Here is a 23045-nt window from a genome sequence, read left to right on the forward strand (position 1 = left end):
GGAGTTGTTTTTGATATAGGTGATGTCTTTGGTTTGGATGGGGATAGTTGTTTATCAAAGGGAAGAGGTTTGGGAATGGGGTGGGTTGGGTGAACAAGTAATTTTTAAACATTTTTTAAGTTGCGGTGCCTCTGGAGAGGGGGGTTTGGCTCATTGCAGGGAGGGAGATTGTTTTTTGGGCTATGTAGTCCTTTAAGAAGCTTTATGTGAACATCGGGATGCATGATAGCATCCCAGTGTCCCTGGAATCAGATAACTTCAACTCTCTGAAATGTGTTAAAAAAAACATGGCTGGATTTTTTTTTAGGCCAGCCACATTATTTTATTTGCATTAGATTGCATATGTATTAGATGGTTTGCTGCATAAATTTTATGCATGCAAATTAATTCAAAGCAGCTAATTTCAATAGGGGGTGGGATTTTGGGGAGAAACATGCAATCTTGCAAGTTTTATGCATGTTATAACCTTATCACAACTTAGTAAATCTACATATTAGCCAGATAATGTCACATTGCTTCAGAACATTTCCAGACTGCTCCTGACATTACCAGATAAGATTTTAGCCTGATAACAAGTTATCCAGTTATGTCAGGGGCAATCAGACTGGCAGGATTTTCAGTTCCAAGCATTTGTACAGCTAAGTGACAAACATAGTATGTGAACCCCACCATATTTTTAACATAATTCAATTTTATGCTCCCCAAAATATTAGTCTAACATGATTCTGTAAAGCAAAACCAAAATATGATGAGGTCAATATTTAAAAGCCATTTAGATGAATAGCTCAAATATCTGTCTTAATGGCAAGCTTTGCCGTATTCAGCTCCTTACCTGGCTAGTTGGCTAAAAAGAGGAGTTCTGGAGGCATTCTGGAGGAATTCTGGAGGCATTTCAGGGAGGATTTAAATTATCTAGCTAACTTAGCTGAGTTTTAATTATAATTGGCTAAGTTAGACAAATAACTTTAGACCTACTTTAGAGCAGGTCTAAACTTATCCATCCTTGTGTAGCCGTACAACTTTCTACTTAACAGAATATTTTCAAAGTAGTACAGGTAAAATAAATATGTAAAGAGGCCTGCAGCCTGATTCTTACCTTTCCCTTCTCCAAATTAATATAAGGCCCTTGCACACCCTACCCCCAAAACTCCCCAAAATAAGAACAAAGTTGGTTGGGTGAGAGGCTTTCATGGCAGCCCAATTATACAAGTAGAGCAATCAGTAAGCGATGGGGGAGTGGGCCCGACTGGCAACCACAAATATTTTTCTTATTTTTGGAGGCCTTGGGGCTGGATGATTCAATGCCTGATAGGACATATATTACATTTGGAAGAGGGGAGGTAAGAATCGGGTAAAGAACCCTCCATTTTTTAATTTTTTTTTTTTAATGTGACTGCACTACTTAACCAGATATCTTTGAAGATATTTGGTTAAGTAAAAGGTTATCTAGTCACACAAGGTCAGATATTTTAAAGCTATATTATAGCTTAGCCAGTTAGGTTTTCAAGATTTTCAGCTACATGTAGCCAGATAACTTTAGGCTAATATTTTCAGTGTTTACTGAATAGGAAGTTGGAGAGATTCCCGTTCCAGACAAGGTTTTCATGGGTGATGATTCAGATCAACTGAACCAAATCACGGTGAACCTAGAAGATGTGGTAGCCTTGATTGACAAACTGAAGAGAAGTAAATCACCTGGACCTATTTAAATTAATTTGTAATCTATCATTAAATCATCCGATGTACCTGAAGATTGGAAGATGGCCAATGAAACCCCTATGTTTAAAAAGGGATCCAGGGGTGATCCAGGAAATTATAGGCTGGTGAGCCTGACTTCAGTGCTGGGAAAAATCGTGGAAAGTGTTATAAAGAATAAAATCACAAAACATTTAGATAGACATGGTTTGATGGGACACAGCCAAAATGGATTTACCCAAGTGAATTCTTGCCTTACACTTCTACATTTTTTGAAGGGGTGAATAAACATGTGGACAAGTGAACCAATAGATGTGGTGTATTTAGATTTTCAGAAGACATTCGACAAAGTCCCACATGAGAGGCTTCTAAGAAAACTAAAAAGTCATAGGATAGAAGGTGATGTCCTTTTGTGGATTGCAAGCTGGTTAAAAGACAGGAAACAGAGAGTAGTTCAGTTTTCATAGAGAAAAAGGTAAACAGTGGAGTGCCTCAGGGATCTGTACTTGGACCGGTGCTTTTTAATATATATATATATATATATATATATATATATATATATATATATAAATAATCTGAAAAAGGGTATGATGAGTGAGGTGATCAAATTTGCAGATCATAAGTGGATTGTGATAAATTGCGGGAGGAAATTGCGAGACTGAAAGTTTCAGCTTCCAAATGGCAGATGAAATTTAATGTGGACAAGTGCAAAATGATGCATATAGAGAAAAATAACCCATGCTGTATTTACACATTGTTAGATTCTAGCTTAGTAGTTACCACCAAAGAAAGAGATCTAGGCATCATAGTGGTTAATACATTAAAATTGTCATCTCAGTGTGCTGTGACGATCAAAAAAGCAAACAGAATGTTAAGAATTATTAGGAAGGGAATGGCAAATAAAATGGATGATGTCATAATGCCTTTGTATTGCTCCATGGTGAGACCACAACTTGAATACTGCGTGCAATTATGGTCACCGCATCTCAAAAAGGATATAGCTGCACTGGAGAAAGTTCAGAGGACAACCAAAATGATAGGGGCATGGAATGGCTGCCCTATGAGGAAAAGCTAAAGAAGTTAAGGCTGTTCAGTTTGGAGAAGAGTTAACTGAGGGAGATTATGATAGAAGTCTACAAAATCATGAAAAGTCTTGAACAAGTTAATGTAAATTGGTTATTTACTCTCTTAGATAATAGAAGGACCAGGGGCACTCAATGAAGTTAGCTAGTAGCTCATTTAAAAGAAATCAAAGACAATTCTTTTTCACTCAGCACATAGTTAAGCTCTGGAATTCATTGTCAGAGGATGTGGTTATAACAGTTAGTATAACTGGGTTTAAAAAAGGTTTGGATAAGTTCCTAGGGGGAAAAGTCCATACACTGCTATTATAAGGAACATAAGGAACATAAGATATGCCAATCTGGGTCAGACCAAGGGTCCATCAAGCCCTGTATCCTGTTTCCAACAGTGGCCAATCCAAGTCACAAGTACCTGGCAAATACCCAAACATTAGATAGATCACAAGCTAATCTTGCTTATTAATTACTGTCATAGCAGTTTATGGATTTATCCTCTAAGAACTTAGCCACATTTTTCTTAAACCCAGTTACACTAACTGCTGTAACTACACCCCTTGGCAATGAATTCCAGAGCTTAATTATGCACTGAGTGAAAAATAATTTTCTTAAATTTATTTTAAATGAGCTACTTGCTGACTTCATGGAGTGTCCCCTGGTCCTTCTATTATCTGAGAGAGTAAATAACCAATTTACATTAACTTGTTCAAGTCCTTTCATGATTTTCTGGACTTCTATCATATCCCCCCCTCCATCGTCTCTTCTCCAAACTGAACAACCCTAACTTCTTTAGCTTCTTTATGGTAATTAATAAGCAATAGTACTTGCCAGGAACTTGTGACTTGGATTGGCCACTGTTGGAAACATGATACTGGGCTTGATGGATCCTTGGTCCAACCCAGTATGGCATATCTTATGTTCTTATGTTCAGAGAGAGTACTAAAAGGACTGTGTAAGATCAAGAAGATCCTGAAGATCTGCTAACTGTGAGTAAAGAAAACAAGATCACTGGGGACACCCATCTGGTATTCTCATCCTGGGGAAAAGAAAGAGATTTACTCTCTTTGCCATAGACTTTGCTATTTTATCAGCCTGGAGGGGGGTTTGACCATCCTAAAGACCCTGCCCTTCTGGGAGCTGCTCTTCATTTTAAACCAATAGAGCAGATATTTTCCCTGCCCTGATACGGGAATCCTGTGCAGACAGAGGGAAGAGACTGTAAAGAAATTGAAGAGAGATTTCTGTGGTGCTGCAGTTTGAGTTCTGTGACATTCACCATCAGTGTTTAACAGTAAAGCCTTTTATTTTGAACACTAACCAAGTGGCTCCAGAGTATTTATTTCTGCACTCACAACAAAGACCAGTCTTCTGCCCAGGGGAAACACAAGGGAATGTGTAAGAAGACCACAACTGTCACATCAGGCCCTAAGAGGATGCCTTTCTTCCCCTGTCCAGCGAATTCATACCTTGGGAAGTAAAGTATGTACAAAAGCTAGTCAGGGTTCCTGTCCTGAAGAGTATACATAACTCATATGTGCTAGATTGGCATACTGGGATGGGGTTACACAGGAATCAAAGAACACCAAACAGATTTATGAAACAATATGTATACTGAATGGACTGAATTGCATTTAAGTTAGATATCCTTATTTCAGCTGGTGTTGCCTGCTGTTCTGATGATGAAAGCAGTGCAATTGCTGTCCCATCATTTGTATTTTTTAGAAAATCTGAGAACAGCAATATAAATATTCCATGCATTCCTCCCACAAACTAGGGTTGCCAACTGGCTCCAGATTTTCTGGATAGCTTGATCCAGTCCTGGTTTTACCCCATTGCATGTTGGGATTTATTCTGATTTCCCTAGTGCATTCCCATAGAAAAGCAAGACTGTAAGTACCTGCATGCAGGGGAGTAAAACCAGGACTGGATCACCCTGTCCTCAAAATCTGGAGCCAGTTGGCAACCCTATCACCAACCCCTCCCAAAAATATGCACACCTCAATGAGATTATATTTTTTAGGGGTTTAAATGTGTAGTTTGAGTGTTATGCATGTCCCGAGTCATTTTGTTAAGTGTAATGGCACATATCTAGAACAGGGAAGGCAGAAATAATTACTTTATGTACTTTTCTATAAGGGAAACTTTCAGTTAAATCTATTGTGAACCTGACATGAAGGTGAGAGACATTCTGTCATCGTTGAGGTACGTGGGGAATGATGCACTTAAACAGAGGACTAGCATTTATCTAAAAATGAACCTTTTGTCTGTGTGTATGTTCACTTGTAACTCAAGAATGGCACATGCTTGACTCTGTCAATGGCATAATTTTCAAGCAGCCCAACCTATCATGTAGCTACCTTACCTAACCTTGCCCTCCATCTCAAGCCCCATCAAGTCCTGAGTAACCACACTGACAAAGATTTTAAACATTATAGCTTTTATTTATTTATTATTTAGAGTCTCTTTTCTGGCTGGAAGAAGGTTATAGTAAAGAAAATAAATATGTTTCCAATCTCTTTTTAAAGTCTTAAAGTGAGACACATCCAATTCTTCTCACAAAGCAAGAGGGAGGATATTCCACAGCATGGGAATGGACCCCTTGAATACCCTATTCCAGGTGACTTTTAGTCCATTCAATTAAGAAGAGGGCAGCACCAAAAGCATTTCTGAGCCAAATGCAGAGCCCATCTAGGGAAATATTCCTGTACCTTTAAAAACTCACATTTTGATGGCAATTTAACTCCATTAACTGAAGGGTAATATAATCAAATCTGGCATGCCCAGTCACTAGATGTGCACCAGAATTTTGAAATGTCTGCCAAACCTGTAACTGACACTTAGGCAAGCCAACATATAATAGCCCCGGTGATCTAATGGTACCAAAACCAACTCTTGGACCAAGATTTGAAAGTTGGGGGAGAAAGAAGTTACCTAAATCACCTAACCGGATCCAGTTCATAAAAAGAGAATTTTTAAATGGTTTTGAATTGGGTCTTAAGGCTTAAAATGGAATCTAAAATGAATCCAAGATACTTAACTTCAGATTTAATTGAAAAAGTGACCATCTAGTTACAGGTTATCTACATCTTGGGGGGGCCAGATCTCTGCTCCATTAAACAAGATTATTTGCAAGATTTGAGACCAATATATATTTTTATTCATCCAGATATAAACCTTCATGTTCGGATTTTATTGTATTTTACCTGGGGATTTCAATGTTATAACTAAAAGTAATCATTGAAAAAAATGACTTTGTTATAACAAATAGGAGAGAAATCTGCAGAAAGGTCATTTTTCCTTTGATTACGTTTTGTTATAACATTGAAATTCTCAGGAAAAATTAGCATAAAAACTAAAAATGAAGGACCCTAGAAATATTGTAGCAAAGGGGAAAAAACAGACCTCTAGGGGCAAATTCTAGGGATGTGAATCGTTTTCCATATCGTCTTAACGATAGAAATCGTGTGGCAGGGCAAGAAAATCGTGTTAGGCACGATTTTTTAGTTAAAAAATCGTTAAAAATCGTTTTTTCCGATTAGTGCGCACTAACTCGAGTTAGTGCGCACTAACTAACTAACTAACTCGAGTTAGTGCGCACTAACAGGAGTTAGTGCGCACTAACTGGGAGTTAGTGCGCACTAACTGAAAATGATACAATTTGACACTTTTCAGGTTAGTTAAGGTCAGTTTAGGAATGAATATGTATTCCTATTGGCTGCCCTCTTATTTATTCATGTTACCAAGGTTCCCACTGACAGTATATGGGGGATGGGAAATGGAAAGAGTTGGTAGCTTGACAAAACAAGTAATGTGATCAGTCAATGTGACTAGAACTTGTGCCCTAACCCTGATACCAGGGGTGTTGTGATCTTCCTGCACACAGTGCCCTATCCCTATTAATACCAGGAGTGTTGTGATCTTCCTGCACACAGTGCCCTATCCCTAATACCAGGGGTGTTGTGATCTTCCTGCACACAGTGCCCTATTCCTGATACCGGGGGTGTTGTGATCTTCCTGCACACAGTGCCCTATTCCTGATACCGGGGGTGTTGTGATCTTCTTGCACACATCCCTTATCAGGGATAGGGCACTGCATGCAGGAAGATCACAACACTCCTGGTATTAGGGATAGGGCACTGCGTGCAGGAAGATCACAACACTCCTGGTATTAATAGGGATAGGGCACTGCATGCAGGAAGATCACAACACCCCTGGTATCAGGGATAGGGCACTGTGTGCAGGAAGATCACAATACCCCGGAGGAGTGAGGGTCAGGCAGCTCCCCCCTGTCTGTGAAGCCAGCCTCTCACTAGTAATGCAGGGAGGGAGCTGTCTCAGACTTCACCATCCTCCCCCCCCCCCCCCCTCACCCACACAGCATTCACTAGCTGGGACATGGGGGAAGTCAGGAGTGAGGGTCAGGCAGCTCCCCCCCTGTCTGTGAAGCCAGCCTCTCACTAGTAATGCAGGGAGGGAGCTGTCTCAGACTTCACCATCCTCCCCCCCCCCTCACCCACACACCATTCACTGGCTGGGACATGGGGGAAGTCAGGAGTGAGGGTCAGGCAGCTCCCCCCTGTCTGTGAAGCCAGCCTCTCACTAGTAATGCAGGGAGGGAGCTGTCTCAGACTTCACCATCCTCCCCCCCCCCCTCACCCACACACCATTCACTGGCTGGGACATGGGGGAAGTCAGGAGTGAGGGTCAGGCAGCTCCCCCCTGTCTGTGAAGCCAGCCTCTCACTAGTAATGCAGGGAGGGAGCTGTCTCAGACTTCACCATCCTCCCCCCCTCCCCTCACCCACACACCATTCACTAGCTGGGACATGGGGGAAGTCAGGAGTGAGGGTCAGGCAGCTCCCCCCTGTCTGTGAAGCCAGCCTCTCACTAGTAATGCAGGGAGGGAGCTGTCTCAGACTTCACCATCCTCCCCCCCCCCCCCTCACCCACACACCATTCACTGGCTGGGACATGGGGGAAGTCAGGAGTGAGGGTCAGGCAGCTCCCCCCTGTCTGTGAAGCCAGCCTCTCACTAGTAATGCAGGGAGGGAGCTGTCTCAGACTTCACCATCCTCCCCCCCCCCTCACCCACACACCATTCACTGGCTGGGACATGGGGGAAGTCAGGAGTGAGGGTCAGGCAGCTCCCCCCTGTCTGTGAAGCCAGCCTCTCACTAGTAATGCAGGGAGAGAGCTGTCTCAGACTGGTATCAGGGATAGGGCACTGAGTGCAGGAAGATCACAACACCCCTGGTATCAGGAATAGGGCACAGGTTCTAGTCATATTGACTGATCACATTACTTTTTTTGTCAACTACCAACAGTTTCCATTCCCATCCCCCCAACCATCACCTCAGTTGGAACCTTGGTAACATCAATAGATAAGAGGGCAGCCAGCCAATAGGAATACATATTCATTCCTAACTGACCTTTAAAGTGTCAATAATTTGTATCATTTTCTGTTAGTGTTCCTGAGTTTCCATTTCCATTTCCCATCCCCCCAACCATCACCTCAGTGGGAACCTGGTTAACATCAATAGTTAAGAGGGCAGCCAGCCAATAGGAACACATATTCATTCCTAACTGACCTTTACTGACCTAGAAAGTGTCAATTTGTATCATTTTCTGTTAGTGCGCACTAACTCCCGTTAGTGCGCACTAACACGATTTAACGATTTTTAACGATAAATCGTTAGAATTTCTATTGTATTGTGTTCTATAACGATTTAAGACGATATTAACATTATCGGACGATAATTTTAATCGTTGAAAAACGATTCACATCCCTAGCAAATTCACAGTCAGTTCTACCCCTATTTTCCCTGATGAAGTCATGAGCTATGTATACAGAAAAATTCAAAGACAGCTTCAGAATCCATAGACAGAAGCTGGCTGGAGCAGAAGCGCTGTCTTTGTGTCCTGCTCTAGAGGCTAGTCACAAAGTAAAAATTAAAAAAACACTTTTATAAAAGAGAGAAGAGTGAGAGGCACATTACAGAGTGAGAGTGGTGGATGAATGTGAATTTCTTATCAAATAGTTTCCTGTCAAGGTAAGGAAAGTGTAGTTCAGTGTAAAAGTAAATTCTCCTATGCCGCAACATTTTAACACAGCATTGATAGATTAGCTGGTAAGCCTGAGAGGAGTAGATGAACTGGGGAAAGAAAGTAACTCAGCCATAAATCAAGCTCTGTCACTCTTTAGCATCTCACATCAGCAGAGTATCAAAGCGGGTTTGACTTGAACTATCAGGAGAGGTAAACAACTCCCTGGATTGTCAGTTGATAGCTCATATGTACAGTCTGATGCAAAAACATGAGCATTAAAATATGCCTGCTGCAATTCAGTTTACAGATTCCTAATTCATAGGCTAATCATTTTTTTAAGTCCCAATGCAGAAACTTCATGGTATGTTAATACATTGGGAGTTAAAAAGTGGACTCATCCAGATAAACCAAAACCCTATTCTGTGTTAATGGGAACAGTGGTGCTCTAAACTTTTTGAATCTCATGCTCTTTCATTTGTGTTTTATATTCTTTGGTGTTCATGTGTTTATCATGAGCTGACCACAAATTTTAACTTGGAGAGGGAAAGGGGATAAGGAAGCTGCCAGCGGGAGAGTTTTTACATTCTCTACCACTTAGCTGGATAAGTATGGACTTTCCCAGCTATCTGGCCGCAGTTAACCACTACTTAGCCGGATAAGTTCATACTTATCCGGCTAAGTAGCAGCGGAGCAGGAAAGACTTTTTTTTTAAAAATGTGCATGTGCCCATACAGCCGTGCTGTAAACTTTATACCACCTCTGTCCTAAGCCTAAAGTTTCCAAAATTAAAAAATAGTGTGTTTAGCCAGCATACCTCTCTGCACTGGGAGGGCATATTTAATGCCCTTATTATCATGGAATTTCCATGCAAGGGTGCTATGCTGATCACACATTTTTGAATGCTCATTTTGTGAGCGTAAAACTTCTTGCTGAACAAAATGAGTGTTCAAGAGCAAGTAAACCTGTGCACCTTTCTGCATCGGCCTGTCAGAGAGATCATCTCTGTGAGTGCTCATGGTAAAACGAAAGCTTATTTAAATGATAAGAGCCTAATCTGACAAGCAAGGTGTGACAGTTACAGAACTAGTACAAGAAGAAATATTTTGAAAATACCTATTGGCTGTGGCAGATATAAGGTAGAGAAAATAGTTTTTTTTTAAACATGTCCCAAAAGAATATAACCACAAATCAAATTAGGGAGTACTGACGGTTATACAAATGGATGAGGAGGTAACTCAATAACTTAAACGTATACCAACTTCCATCCAAAATAGACCTCTTTCAATGACGCTAGACGTTACTACAACAACCTTGTTTGTGAGAAGTGACCATCATACTAGGCATCATCAATGTAAATTAATACTACAGATTTTGCCTTATTTATAATCAGCAGTCACTGATAGTGATGAGTGCATTGTCCACTTCAAAAATTTTTTAACTTTTTTTTGTAAATGCTTTAAAAAGTCTATATATGGATTACTTAACTTATTAGTGCTCAATAATCACCATACCACCATTCATATTCTAAATGGTCGAGCTTCTCTATTGTCTTCTATACAATGCTGAAAGTGTTCATTTTTTCTCCAAACTCCCAGTCTCTCGACACGGAGCCGTGTTTCGGACCTTCCAGTCCTTTGTCAAGGGAACATTAGCTCAGCATTCCAGTGTATTTTCCTCCTTAATATTTAGACAACATGGCGATTCAGCATTGCTTTCTCCTTATTGACCAAAAGAATATAAAACCAAATGAAAGAGCATGAGATTCAAAATGTTTAGAGCACCACTGTTCCCATTAACACAGAATAGGGTTTTGGTTTTTATTGTTTAATTTTTACAAGCTAGAAAATCCAGTTTTATCAAGTTGTCTGAATCATTTTATACTAAGGTACACTTATACTAATTTGCAGAAGATTTGCTGAATAGGGAGGCAAACTCTCTTTTTGATTTTGTTAGGTAGTAGGGCACACACCATCAGAATCAAGAACCCCAGGGATTTGCTTCTTTTGGGACCACTGAACCCAATAGGGCCATTAATGTTTGAGGGGGGGGGGGGATGGGCAGAAGCTTCAAAATTGGGCCATAGGCCCTTAGAATTTTTTTATTTTTTTAGGTGACACTGAAGATATCTTTGAAGATATCTAGTTAAGCAGAAAATAATCTTGGCATACAAAGCCAGGAAAATAATATAATTGGCTAAATATGCCAATAATAAAAAACCAAAAGTCAAGGAAAAAGGGATTTACAATGGGCTCAGGTAGGATAAGATCTGTGACCCACAGACACCCATTCTTGACAATTCTGCAGCCCACAAGTCTACCCTCCTCACACAGGGCATTAAGGAACTCAAAAAACAACGGGTTTACAGTGGGTTCTGGTAGAATTAGACTTGTGATGCAGAGACACACGCTGTATCAAGTGACACAAGTACAAAACGCCTTCTCTGTACTAAATACTGAAGAAGTTCTTGAGAAAGAGATTGAAGTGTTATCTGAAAAGAAAGAAGAAACCCAATGCATACAGGAATTCCATAATACAATCAGAAACCAAAGTAAAAAAAAAAAAATTGTGCTGGGTGACACAGTCATCAGAGACACTATTTTAGGAACTCTTCTAGAGTGAAACACTACAGTTAAATGACTCCCAGGATTATCGGCAGGCAGAAATGCCATTCAGATAGTCAAAACAATCAAAGAAGAAAGCAAAGATTCTAAAGCTGATATTATCATACATCTGGGAAGCAACGACCTTGCTAGTAACAGCATCCACGTGGTACAGAGAGATTTCCAGTCTCTAGCGATGCAGATTAGTCACATGGCGACAACCATTATCTTTTCAGAAGTGTTACCTGTTCATGGAAATGGGAAGGAAAGGTTAAGCCATATTGATAACTTCAATGTATGGCTCAAATCCTGGTGTAAAGAAAAATGTTTTGGATATACTGGGGGCTGGGGCCATGAATGGAACAGAAAAAAGCTCTTTGTCAAAGATGATGTATATCTGTCTGTAGAGGGAAAAAGGATCCTAAGAAATAAATTCAAATCCTATGTCATAAGGCATTTAAAACTAGATGACGGGGGTGACAGTAGACATTAGAATGTCACCCCCCAAACACAAATACAAATGCAATGAAAAAGAGCAAAGTGGATAACAAAAGTCAGCTAAATAAATCACAATGAGAGTCCAAGAAAAGCATTAACCTGTACCAGAATAGCTGGAAAGCTATGAACACAAATGCTCGTAGTTTGGGCAATAAAATCCCAGACCTGCAAGTCCTAATGATGGAGGCGGACTTGGACATTGTTGCTGTCATGGAGACGTGGTTTACGGATTCACTTGATTGGGATGCTATCATACCGGGATATAGCTTATTAAGGAAGGACAGCGAGGAAAGAAAAAGGGGAGGAGTGGCTCTATGTCAAAAACAACATCGAAGCATCCGAGCTGCAAGGAAGATGGGGCAAAGAAGAAGCTCTATGGGCCATCCTAAAAAAAGATGATGGGGCATCCATTTTTATTGGCATGGTTTACAGGCCTCCATATCAAATGGAAGTACTAAACAGATCTGGTTGAAGACATCCAAAAGATGGGTAAGAAGGGAGAAGTAGTGATTGTCGGAGATTTTAATCTGCCGGATATAAACTGGAGAATCTCTTCTGTGGAATCTAACAGCAGTAGAGAGATAGTGGATGCCCTGCAAGGGGTTCTGTTCAAACAAATGGTAATGGAGCCTATGAGGGAGGGAGCTATACTAGATTTAGTGCTCACTAATGGAGATAATGTCTCTAATGTCTGGGTGGGTACCCACCTCAGCACCAGTGATCATCAAACGGTATGGTTTCATATCACTAATACGATATGGATAAGTCGCACAAAGACCCGGGTTTTGAGTTTCAAAAACCAGGACTTAGTTGAAATGGGAAAGTACCTGGAAGAAGAACTAGAAGACTAGGAGAAAATGAGAGATGTGGAATAACAGTGGGCAAACTAAAAGGAACAATTACTGAAGCGACTAATATATATGTTAGAAAAGTAAAGAAAAGCAAGAAAAGAATGAAACCTATCTGCTTCACAAAGGAGGTGGCTGATAAAATAAAATATAAAAGAACAGCATTTAAGAACTATAAAAGATCCCAAAGGGAAGATCACAAGGAAGAATATCTGGTAAAACTGAAGGAGACGAAGAAAGAAATCAAGAAAGCCAAACATCTAACAGAAGAAAGGATTGCCAAAGAGGTAAAGTGAAGTGACAAAACATTTTTCAGATACATCAGTGAAAGGAGAAAAGTCCAAAGTGGTATAGTGAAATTGAAAGGTGAAAAGGATCAATGGGTGGAAACCGATGAAGAAATGGCAGAAATATTAAATGAATACTTCAGTTCGGTGTTCACTAAAGAAGACCCCGGAGAAGGACCGTTGCTAGTTAACAAGAAAATGTAGGGGAGTGGAATGGATGAAACCATTTATGGAAGAGAATGTATGGGAAGAACTAGGAAAACTGAAAGTGGAGAAAGCCATGGAGCCTGATGAGGTTCATCCCAGGATACTGAGGGAGCTCAGAGATGTGCTGGGGGCTGTGCTGCGTGATCTGTTTAATAGATCCCTGGAAACGGGAATGGTGCCGAGTGATTGGAGAAGAGTGGCGTGGTCCCTCTTCACAAGAGTGGGAGCATAGAGGAGGCTGGAAACTACAGGCCGGTTAGCCTCACCTCGGTGGTGGGAAAAGTATTGGAATCGCTGCTGAAGGAAAGAATAGTGAACTATCTACAAACAGCAGAATTGCTGGACCAGAGGCAGCATGGTTTCACCAAGGGAACATCCTGTCAGACGAATCTGATCAACTTTTTTTGATTGGGTGACTAAGGAATTGGATCGAGGACAAGTGCTCGATGTCATCTACTTGGATTTTAGAAAAGCTTTTGATACGGTCCCGCACAGGAGGCTTGTGAATAAAATGAGAAACTTGGGAGTGAGTGCCAAGGTGGTGGCCTGGATAGCAAACTGGTTGAAGGACAGAAGACAATGTGTGATGGTAAATAACAGTTACTTGGAAGAGACAGTGGTGATGAGCAGCATGCCGCAAAGGTTGGTGTTTGGACCACATCCTGTTCAATATCTATGTGAGCGGAATTGTGGATGGGATAGAAGGTAAGGTTTGTCTATTTGCGGTTGATACTAAGATCTGCAACAGAGTGGACATGCTGGAAGGAGTGGAGAGAATGAGATGAGATTTAAGGAAGCTGGAAGAGTGGTCAAAGATATGGCAGCTGAGATTCAATGCCAAGAATTGTAGAGTCATGCATATGGAGTGTGGAAATCCGAAAGAAATGTATTCGATGGGGGGTGAAGGGCTGATGTGCATGGAACAGAAGAGAGACCTTGGGGTGATAGTTTCTAACGATCTGAAGTCGGCGAAACAATGTGACAAGGCGATAGCTAAAGCCAGAAGAATGCTGGGCTGCATAGAGAGAGGAATGTCGAGTAAGAAAAGGGAAGTAATTATCCCCTTGTACAGATCCCTGGTGAGGCCTCACCTACAGTACTGTGCTCAGTTCTGGAGACCGTATCTCCGAAGGGAAGAGACAGGATGGAGGTGGTCCAGAGAAGGGTGACCAAAAAGGTGGATGGTCTTTATCGAATGACATATGAGGAGAGATTGAAGAATCTAAATATGTATACCCTGGAGGAAAGGAGGAACAGGGATGATATGATACAGACTTTCAGATACCTGAAAGGCTTTAATGATCCAAAGTCAACGACAAACCTTTTCCGTTGGAAAAAAAATCAGCAAAATCAGCAGAACCAGGGGTCATGATTTAAAACTCCAGGTAGGAAGACTCAGAACCAATGTCAGGAAGTATTTATTCATGGAGAGGGTGGTAGATGCCTGGAACGCCCTTCCAGAGGAAGTGGTGAAGACTAAAACTGTGAAGGATTTCAAAGGGGTGTGGGATAAACACTGTGGATCCATAAAGTCTAGAGGATGTGAATGAAGTGAAGTGGCATGGGGTGGCTTGCGGGAATGGCAGATACTACCTGGTGATTAATACCCTTATTCAACAAACATACACATGGTTAATGCAACTCCAACATTGCTCTATGCTTCAATGGCAAGAGGAAATGTGGAAAAAAGGATTTGCCATTCACAAATAAGCGGGGGAGTAGCTTGCTTGTTGTGGCGGTTAGTACCCCAAACCAAATAAGCCTGATACTTCACTTTCAATGCATATCCAGCGTAGCTTCTGCTTCAACAGCAGGGGGAATGAAGATAAGAGGATTTACATTCAGACAACAACCAGCAACGTCTGAGTTGCATAGTCTGGTTAAACAAATACGCATGGGAGTAGCTTGCTTTTTGCGGCAATTACTACCCCAAATCAATTAAGCCTAATACTTCACTTTGAATACATATCCAGCACAGCTCACTGCTTTAACAGCAGGGGGATGAAGAAAAGAGGATTTATATTCAGACAACAAACAACAAGGACTGAATTGCACAGGTTGGGTAAACAAATAAGCATGGGAGTAGCTTGCTTATTGCGGCGGTTACTACACCTAACCGATTAAACTTGATACTTCACTTTGATGCAGATCCAGCACTGCTCTCTACATCAATGGCGGGGGTGGAAGGAAATTAGAACCATAAAGTTACTCAGCTGTCAGAGTAACAGATAAGTATGAGAAAAATAAGTGTGAAAGCTTGCTGGGCAGACTGGATGGGCCGTTTGGTCTTCTTCTGCCATCATTTCTATGTTTTTATAATCAATAGGTCATTTTGTGGACTAGTTACCCACTAAGTAGCCAGATAATTTTAAACAAATATATTCAGTGGTATGTTTATCAGGAAATGTTAGCCGGATAACTTCTCTACTAAATGGCCTATTTATTATTGGCCTCAAATGCTTTTCAAAATTGCTACAATATATGCTTTGGAATGTCAATAGGTTTTACCTGCATTGAGTGCACTTAACGTGGGTAAACTGGCTTTTGAAAATTGCTGTGGCAGTACGTTACATTTACATTTTTCTTTTGAAAATTATCCATTATGCATTCTTAATAGAGATGTGAATCGGAATCGGTATCGGTTCGGATTCCTGTTCCGATTCACATCGTGAAATTTTTATCTTGCAGTCCGATCGGGTTCTTTTTATCGGCTGCGCCCGAGCCGATAACAAAAAAATACAGCTGACTCTTTAAAATGAGTTTGTTAGTATCCCCCCACCCTCCGGACCCCCCCCCAAATTTTTAAATACCTGGTGGTCCAGCGGGGGTCCCGGGAGCATTCTCCCGTGCTTGGGCTGTCAGCTGCCAGTAAACAAAATGGCGCCGATGGCCCTTTGCCCTTAGCATGTGACAGGGTATCCGTGCCATTGGCCAGTCCCTGTCACATGGTAGGAGCAATGGACGGCCGGCGCCATTTTTAAAAATGGCGCCGGCCATCCAGTGCACCTACCATGTGACAGGGGCCGACCAATGGCACCGATAGCCCCTGTCACATGGTAAGAGCAAAGGGCCATCAGCGCCATTTTGATTAGTGGCAGCCGACAGCCCAAGCATGGGAGAATGCTCCCGGGACCCCCGCTGGACCACCAGGTATTTAAAAATTTGGGGGGGGGGGGCGTCCGGAGAGTGGGTGGATACTAACAAACTCATTTTAAAGGGTCAGGTTGTGTTTTTAGGTTGTGTCCTTCCCCCCCCCCCCCCAATAACGATAAATAAAGCCCACTAAATTAATCGTGGGGTTTCCTATCGCTATCGGGGACCCCCTGATATCTGACGATATTGAAAATATCGGACAATATTTTCAATCGTCAGATAAACGATTCACATCCCTAATTCTTAATGCGAGTTACTTATACAATTACTTACTGCATAATCCTTTGGTTAGAGTTCACATTAGAACATTATATTTAGCAAATATAAATGTCAGCAATTACAATGTTTCTAACACTGGCCTCGATTCATCATTCTGTTGTAAATGATGAGCAGTGAGAAAAAAAAGTGGCAGGGGCAATAATGAACAGGCAGCTGCATTGCAGCAGTGAGTTTTCGCCCACCGTGGTTGCAACCACATTGCACATTATCGCCCCCATACCGCCAATGAAATACCTATTGCTATTTCCGGTGCTACTGCGGGCGATAATGTGTGATACATTATCGCCCTGAGTGATACAGGCCTCCAATTTCCCTAAATCCAGCCCAAACTCATCCCCTTTCCCTAACTCTACTAGTCCCACCAAATAAATCCGCCCGCCTAACTTCCACCAAAGAGCGTGCATTCTCCACAGCGGGTCCAGTCCTTTGGAACAAATTGCCGACTGACCTAAGACTGGAACCCTGCCTTCTTACCTTCCGACGAAAACTTAAGACTTGGATTTTCCTCCAAGCCTTCCCCTAATTTATAAAGTGTTCAATCCAGACTCAGCCCAACTGATGGGACGTTCGCATGAGTCTCAGTACTATTCATATTTATTTATTTATTTATAGTTTTTATATACCGGGAGTTCCTGTAAACAATACATATCACTCCGGTTCACAGTTAACAGAAGAACTACTGCCGGGGGGCAGTTTACATAGAACAGTTTACATGGAACAGTTTACATTTAACAAGACTTGAAACAAGTAAAAAAAAACACTAGATCTAAACTAAGCTCAACTTTAAGTAAATAAAACTAAGCTCAACTTTAAGTAAATAAATAAGGCTATTAATAGTCTAGATTAAATAAAGGCAGAGAAACCATACATTAAAACCAAAGGACAGGGTTTTTTTTTTTTTGTTTTTTTTTATTCATATGTATTATTCCTCTAGTTCTATTCATATGTATTTTACCTCTAGTTAATTTTGTCTTTCTACTTCCTGGCTACTCTAGCCCCCAAGTTCAATTCCCTTGTTTTATGTAACTTTGCTTCGGCTCTCTTGTTTGGTTAATTAGTTAATCCCCTAAATTCCATGTAAACCGGCCTGATATGAATCCCTTCATGAAGACCGGTATAGAAATATGTTAAATAAAAATAAATAAATGTAAATGTTCAAATTGTGATGCGGCAATTATTGCGTGCATTTGGGCGTTATCGCGACAATGGCCAATCGCAATTTGATGAATAATCCTGACTGTATGATGGAAATCATCCATAGGAGAAATCAAATGCAATAAAATAAGTGCTTTTTTTTTATAGATGATTTACAGGATAAATTCTGCAAACAGGTTGCAATTACACTGAGGCTGAAAACATTTATCATTTCAATTTTCTTCTTTGCAACTCTTTAGTTTTCCTTTATTTGTTTTCACACCAGGTTATCTCCACTGTCAGGTGAATTAGCATACTGTCCTTTACTGCCTGCTGTTTATTTCTGGGTTGTTTTTTCTAACTTCACAATTTCCTCTTCTTTTCAGATTAACAAGAAAGTCTTTATTTCCTGATCTCTATGTTAAAATTGTCTTTTAGGACTATTAATGTTAATAGACTGGCATGACCTCAGAGTTGTCTACATTTCCTATCAGCATGTAATGTCTATACTCTCACGCTTGCATTGCCCTGATAGGAATATAGTAAGAATAGGGTTTAACAAACCCTATTATATTACTCGGCATTTGATAAATCCAGCTTCATTCTGGTGCTAATATTTTACTTAGTACTGGTAAGCTGAACAAAGACGTGGGTTCTCTCTCATTTTTAAATTGCACCCCTCTGATTAATGAGAACTCCCAAATATTATGGATCTGCAGTCATCTCAAATCTCATTAAAGCTGCCACTGTCCAGATTTTTTGTGGACTATACTGATTTTTAGGGAACTGTGCAGCAGAAAGCAAGAGGACTAAAATGTACAACAATGTCCTAATTTAATTTTTAGCCTCTCAGCTGCAAGTCAGCATTCAGTCCTCCTCTTTGAGTGATCCTGCCCGAGAATGACAAGCCAACTTGAGCTCAGCCAATGCCTCGGTGCAAACACAGTAACCTACATGGTAATAGATTGTTTTTAATTCTGCAGGCTGGGAACCTATATGGCAGAAATGTTACATTTTTGGAATCTACCACATACCATCCTACAAATCTCATGCTGCTGCTACTGCTGGCTCCTCAGCCTGCTATTTGTTGTTTACTTCTGTCAAAGCACTAGCATGACTGTGTTAGTCATCTGGGGCTAGTAAACTGTCCTATAGACACCACAACCCACATCCATCCTCAGCCTGTAATGCCGCTGTCAGGCATTTCAACTGAGGTCCGAGTTCTCGTATCTGCTGGAACCCTGCATTGTGCTGCTCCTGCTGCTTGCCCACTGGACTGGTAAGTGGTCCACATGATCCAACATCACCAAATATCTTCCATTGACGTCTTCTATCCCTCCTGCTGGGTAGCCATATTTTTCCTCCTTACCCTCTGCTCCTTCACTCGTTTGGGGAACTCGAAAACCAAACCAAATTTTGCTGAAATTTCAGGAAAATTCGGTTTTCAGGTTAGTGTGCACTAACTCCCGTTGGTGCACGCTAATGTTAAAATGTTAGCACACGCTAACTCCCGTTAGCTCGCACTAATATGAAATTTGGGTCCCCCAAATTTCAAAGGCCCGAACCATGGGAAATACGAAATTTCCCATGGTGGGCCAAAAATGAAGCCGGAACCAAAAGGTTTGGGATTTGCACATCTCTATTATATATCTTCCACTGTAAAAGGGGCACTGTCAACCAAGGGTGGATTTTTTTTTTTTGGGGGGGGGGAATGGTGTTACAAAGGTCTTCAGACCCTTGTGCCCTAGGTAGACCAATGTAACACCTCCCCCCCCCCTACTCAAACCTACCCTGAGTTAACAGTGCCCTTTTTACAGTGGGAGATATATAGTGCTATATTGACACTCTAACACAGTCTCTCTCATTCTCTCTCCCTCTCCCTCCCTCCTTCCACCCATGGTGGTCAGAACCCCTCTGGATCAAAAGATCTAGACTTGCACTGTTATACACTAAACCTATGAAATCACACCCAACTTCATTTGGGCTCTATTTTAAAAAAATATTCAGCATAACAAATGCTGAAGCAATTGATCAAACTGCATGATCATTTCCATCTTTTGCTTAATTAGTTTTAGTAGAAACAAAAAAGATTATCTAGGTAGCAAAGATATGTGTTGAAATGGTTGAGATAACAGTGCAAAACTGCCAGTTATTTGAATAGTTATGTTGTCTTTTAAAGGGATCTGGAATGCTAGCAAATATTGTATATGCATAGCTAGTCTGCTTATTTTTGGCAGAAGGGGGCTGAGTGTTAGGAACATCATATAGGGGGGAAGGGAGACTGACTCAGCACTAACCTGGAATGCTTGGGGAGGCAGGGGTACTGCTCCCCCCAGACTATGCCTATGGCAAATAAAGTAACTAATATGGTCATTCTTGACATTGCACTATTTTACAAATTCTTAAGTAAAATAACTAAGAAGGTAGTGCTGACTCAACTCCAGTCTTACTTGGAGGAAAATAATCGATTTGATCCATTTCAGCTGGAGTTTAGAAAGAGATATGGAACAAAGACAATGTTGCTAACCCTGTTGGATAACCTTCATGTGGGATTGGAAAGTAACAGTGATTCTCTGGTGATACAATTGGATCTTTCTTCTACTTTCAATATGGTGGATCATGTGATTCTGCTTCCTTTCTTACGAGGGATGTGTCATGGTTTCAGTGTTTTACAGGCTCTCTGTACCCTGGTTCAGCCTGTTGTGCAGCCTTCCCTCCACCAGGGATCCTCAGCAAGCCTTACCTCCAGCCTTGCCAAGCTCCTCCTCAATGCTTACACTGCACCCAAGCTCCAGCCCCATTTAACTTTGCCTTTCTAGAACCTCAATGCCTCTTCATGCAGTCATCCTTGGCTCTCTGACCTGGCTGCTTTTGCTTTGCTCTATGCCTTTTTGGCCTCTGGGCCTTCTGTTATCTTGTGGCCTTGTCTCATTGCCTATCTAGACCTTATCTTGCCTTGTGGCAACCAGGACTTCTGTTTCCTTGGACCTTGCACTGTGGCCCACCTAGGCCTTATCATGCCTTGGGGCCTCCAGGCCTGCTCTTACCTTAGGCCTTGCTTACTTAGGCCTTATCCTGAGTGGCTCATGGGCCCCTCTATACTGCTGAATTTGGGCATTAGTATTCTCTGTTCTGTGTTGTTCTTGTCTGCTCCTGCCCTTGCCTGGTCTTCTCGTACTCTGCCCAGTCCAGTCCCTAGTCTCCAGTCTCAGCACTGGCTCCGTATCCTGCCCAAGCCTGTGTCTGTATCCAGTCTCCAGTCCAGCTTAGTATCCTGCCCGTGTCTGTATTGTTCATACTGGAGGGTGCCATGCTCCAATAGTTCAAGAGTTTCATTACCTTTTACAGGGAGTTCAAATCTTTATCTGAATGCTTTAAGCACGCAGAGAGTTCAACGAAAAATCATTATCTGTGTACTCCAGGCTCACAGAGAGTTCAGAGAAAGCCCTTCTTGAATAATTAACTACTTTTTTTCTTTAAAATAAATAATCTTTATTAGTAGTAAGCAAGTAAGTGAAAGTAAATACAATAGGTTTCTTGGGAGCAGCGTAATAGTCTTAATGGTGACATATTACCTAGCCTGCTCAGTTATTACAGGATACATCATTGTCTTATATACATATCTACGAAAACTAATAATGTCACAATGCCTTTATCTTGGTACACTCCTTTTTTCCCCACTCAGTAGCCAGGCCTTGAAGCGTCACCAAGTTTCTTACACAAGTTTCTACGCAACCTGCTTCTGCCTGTCATCCAAGGACTGTTTTTCTTGCTCATAATGACAAACTTGTACAAAGCTGTTTCATTAATTTCATCATTTAACTGTTTAAATCCAGAATATTATCATTCCCCTCTTGAAGAATTAACACTTCTAATTCTTCATACCAAATGGCCTGTATCTGGCGTTACCTGTCCTAGCGGTGGGCTAACCAAGTCTTATAAAAATCAAAATAGTGGAAACTGAAAGAATGATATTGTGTTTCCTTATGGGAGTAAACATAGCATTGTTTTAAATTTGCATTACCCTCTTTTAGGCTGTTAAACATGGCTTTCATTTTCTCTTATATTGCTGGTACATTTCTCACAAACATCACACATTCTTTGCTTACTCAGTCTCATCTTCACATTTACTCTGCATTCCTATGCTGCCTAGGCCTTCTTGTTCCAGGTATTTGTTAAATCATAAGGTAGTTTTTTCTTTTAAAGCAGCAATTAACGAATAGCCTATATTTTCATTATTTCCTCTTAATGATTGGGGACAATCATCACACTCAGGGCCATGCCACTGTCTTAGGTTGTCCAACATAACCATCCTAGTGATTGGTTAGCTAGATCTTACCCGTCCTTGTTAAACATGACATCCTGAGGAGATCTCTTTCCAGGAAAGCTGCTGTATTAAAGTAAGCATAGAGGTTCTGTGTCATACTTGACCTCTAGCATTGACTGTATTCATGGTGATAGAAGATGTTGTTTTAGGCCCATAAAACAATAAACAGGTAGGCAAACACAGTCATACTGCTTCCACATTCACAAGCAAAGGATCAGTGCAAACCACAAGTAGTCACTGCCAATTACCTCTAGAAATGTGAGCCAATTTAACAGTTATTCCTGCCAATTAGACCAAATTCAATGGAAATACAACCTTGTCCTTTTTAAAATAGCACATACTTTGCTTTGGGATAATAACAATCATCTGTACATATGGCTGTGATAATTCATCAATAGTTCTGTTAAAACATATTCTCAGACTCATAAACTATAACTAAAAAAATGGCTTGTAAGCACTGTATTTGTGTAAGGACACCTATAATTGCTAATAGGGAGGTGTTAAGATTTAGGAAATCTAATGACTGTTGCAATTCTCTTTTTAACCTGTAACTGGGAGTAAGTAAATAAACATTTGGAACTACAGACAAATTCAGATAATGTGTGTGTATGGAAAAACATTTTCATTGATACAAGTGACAGCTCACTCTATGGGAAAGTGTTCAGCATGCTATGTGTTCAAATGCAAATTAATGTACTTCGTAGGGCTACTAAACCATCAGTGTGAGTCTTTGTACAGGAAAGTGAAGAAATTCAAGAAATAAAAATAAGAAATAAGGAAAAAGAATGATATATTCCCCTCTGGAACCTTAAATGTGATCAGACTAGCTTTAAAATGCTGCAAAACTCTTGAAATGTAGGGACTAATAAAACTGCATTAACTCAAAATGTATCA

Source organism: Rhinatrema bivittatum, chromosome 10 (genome assembly GCF_901001135.1).
Source record: "Rhinatrema bivittatum chromosome 10, aRhiBiv1.1, whole genome shotgun sequence".
In the NCBI taxonomy this organism is placed as follows: Eukaryota; Metazoa; Chordata; class Amphibia; order Gymnophiona; family Rhinatrematidae; genus Rhinatrema; species Rhinatrema bivittatum.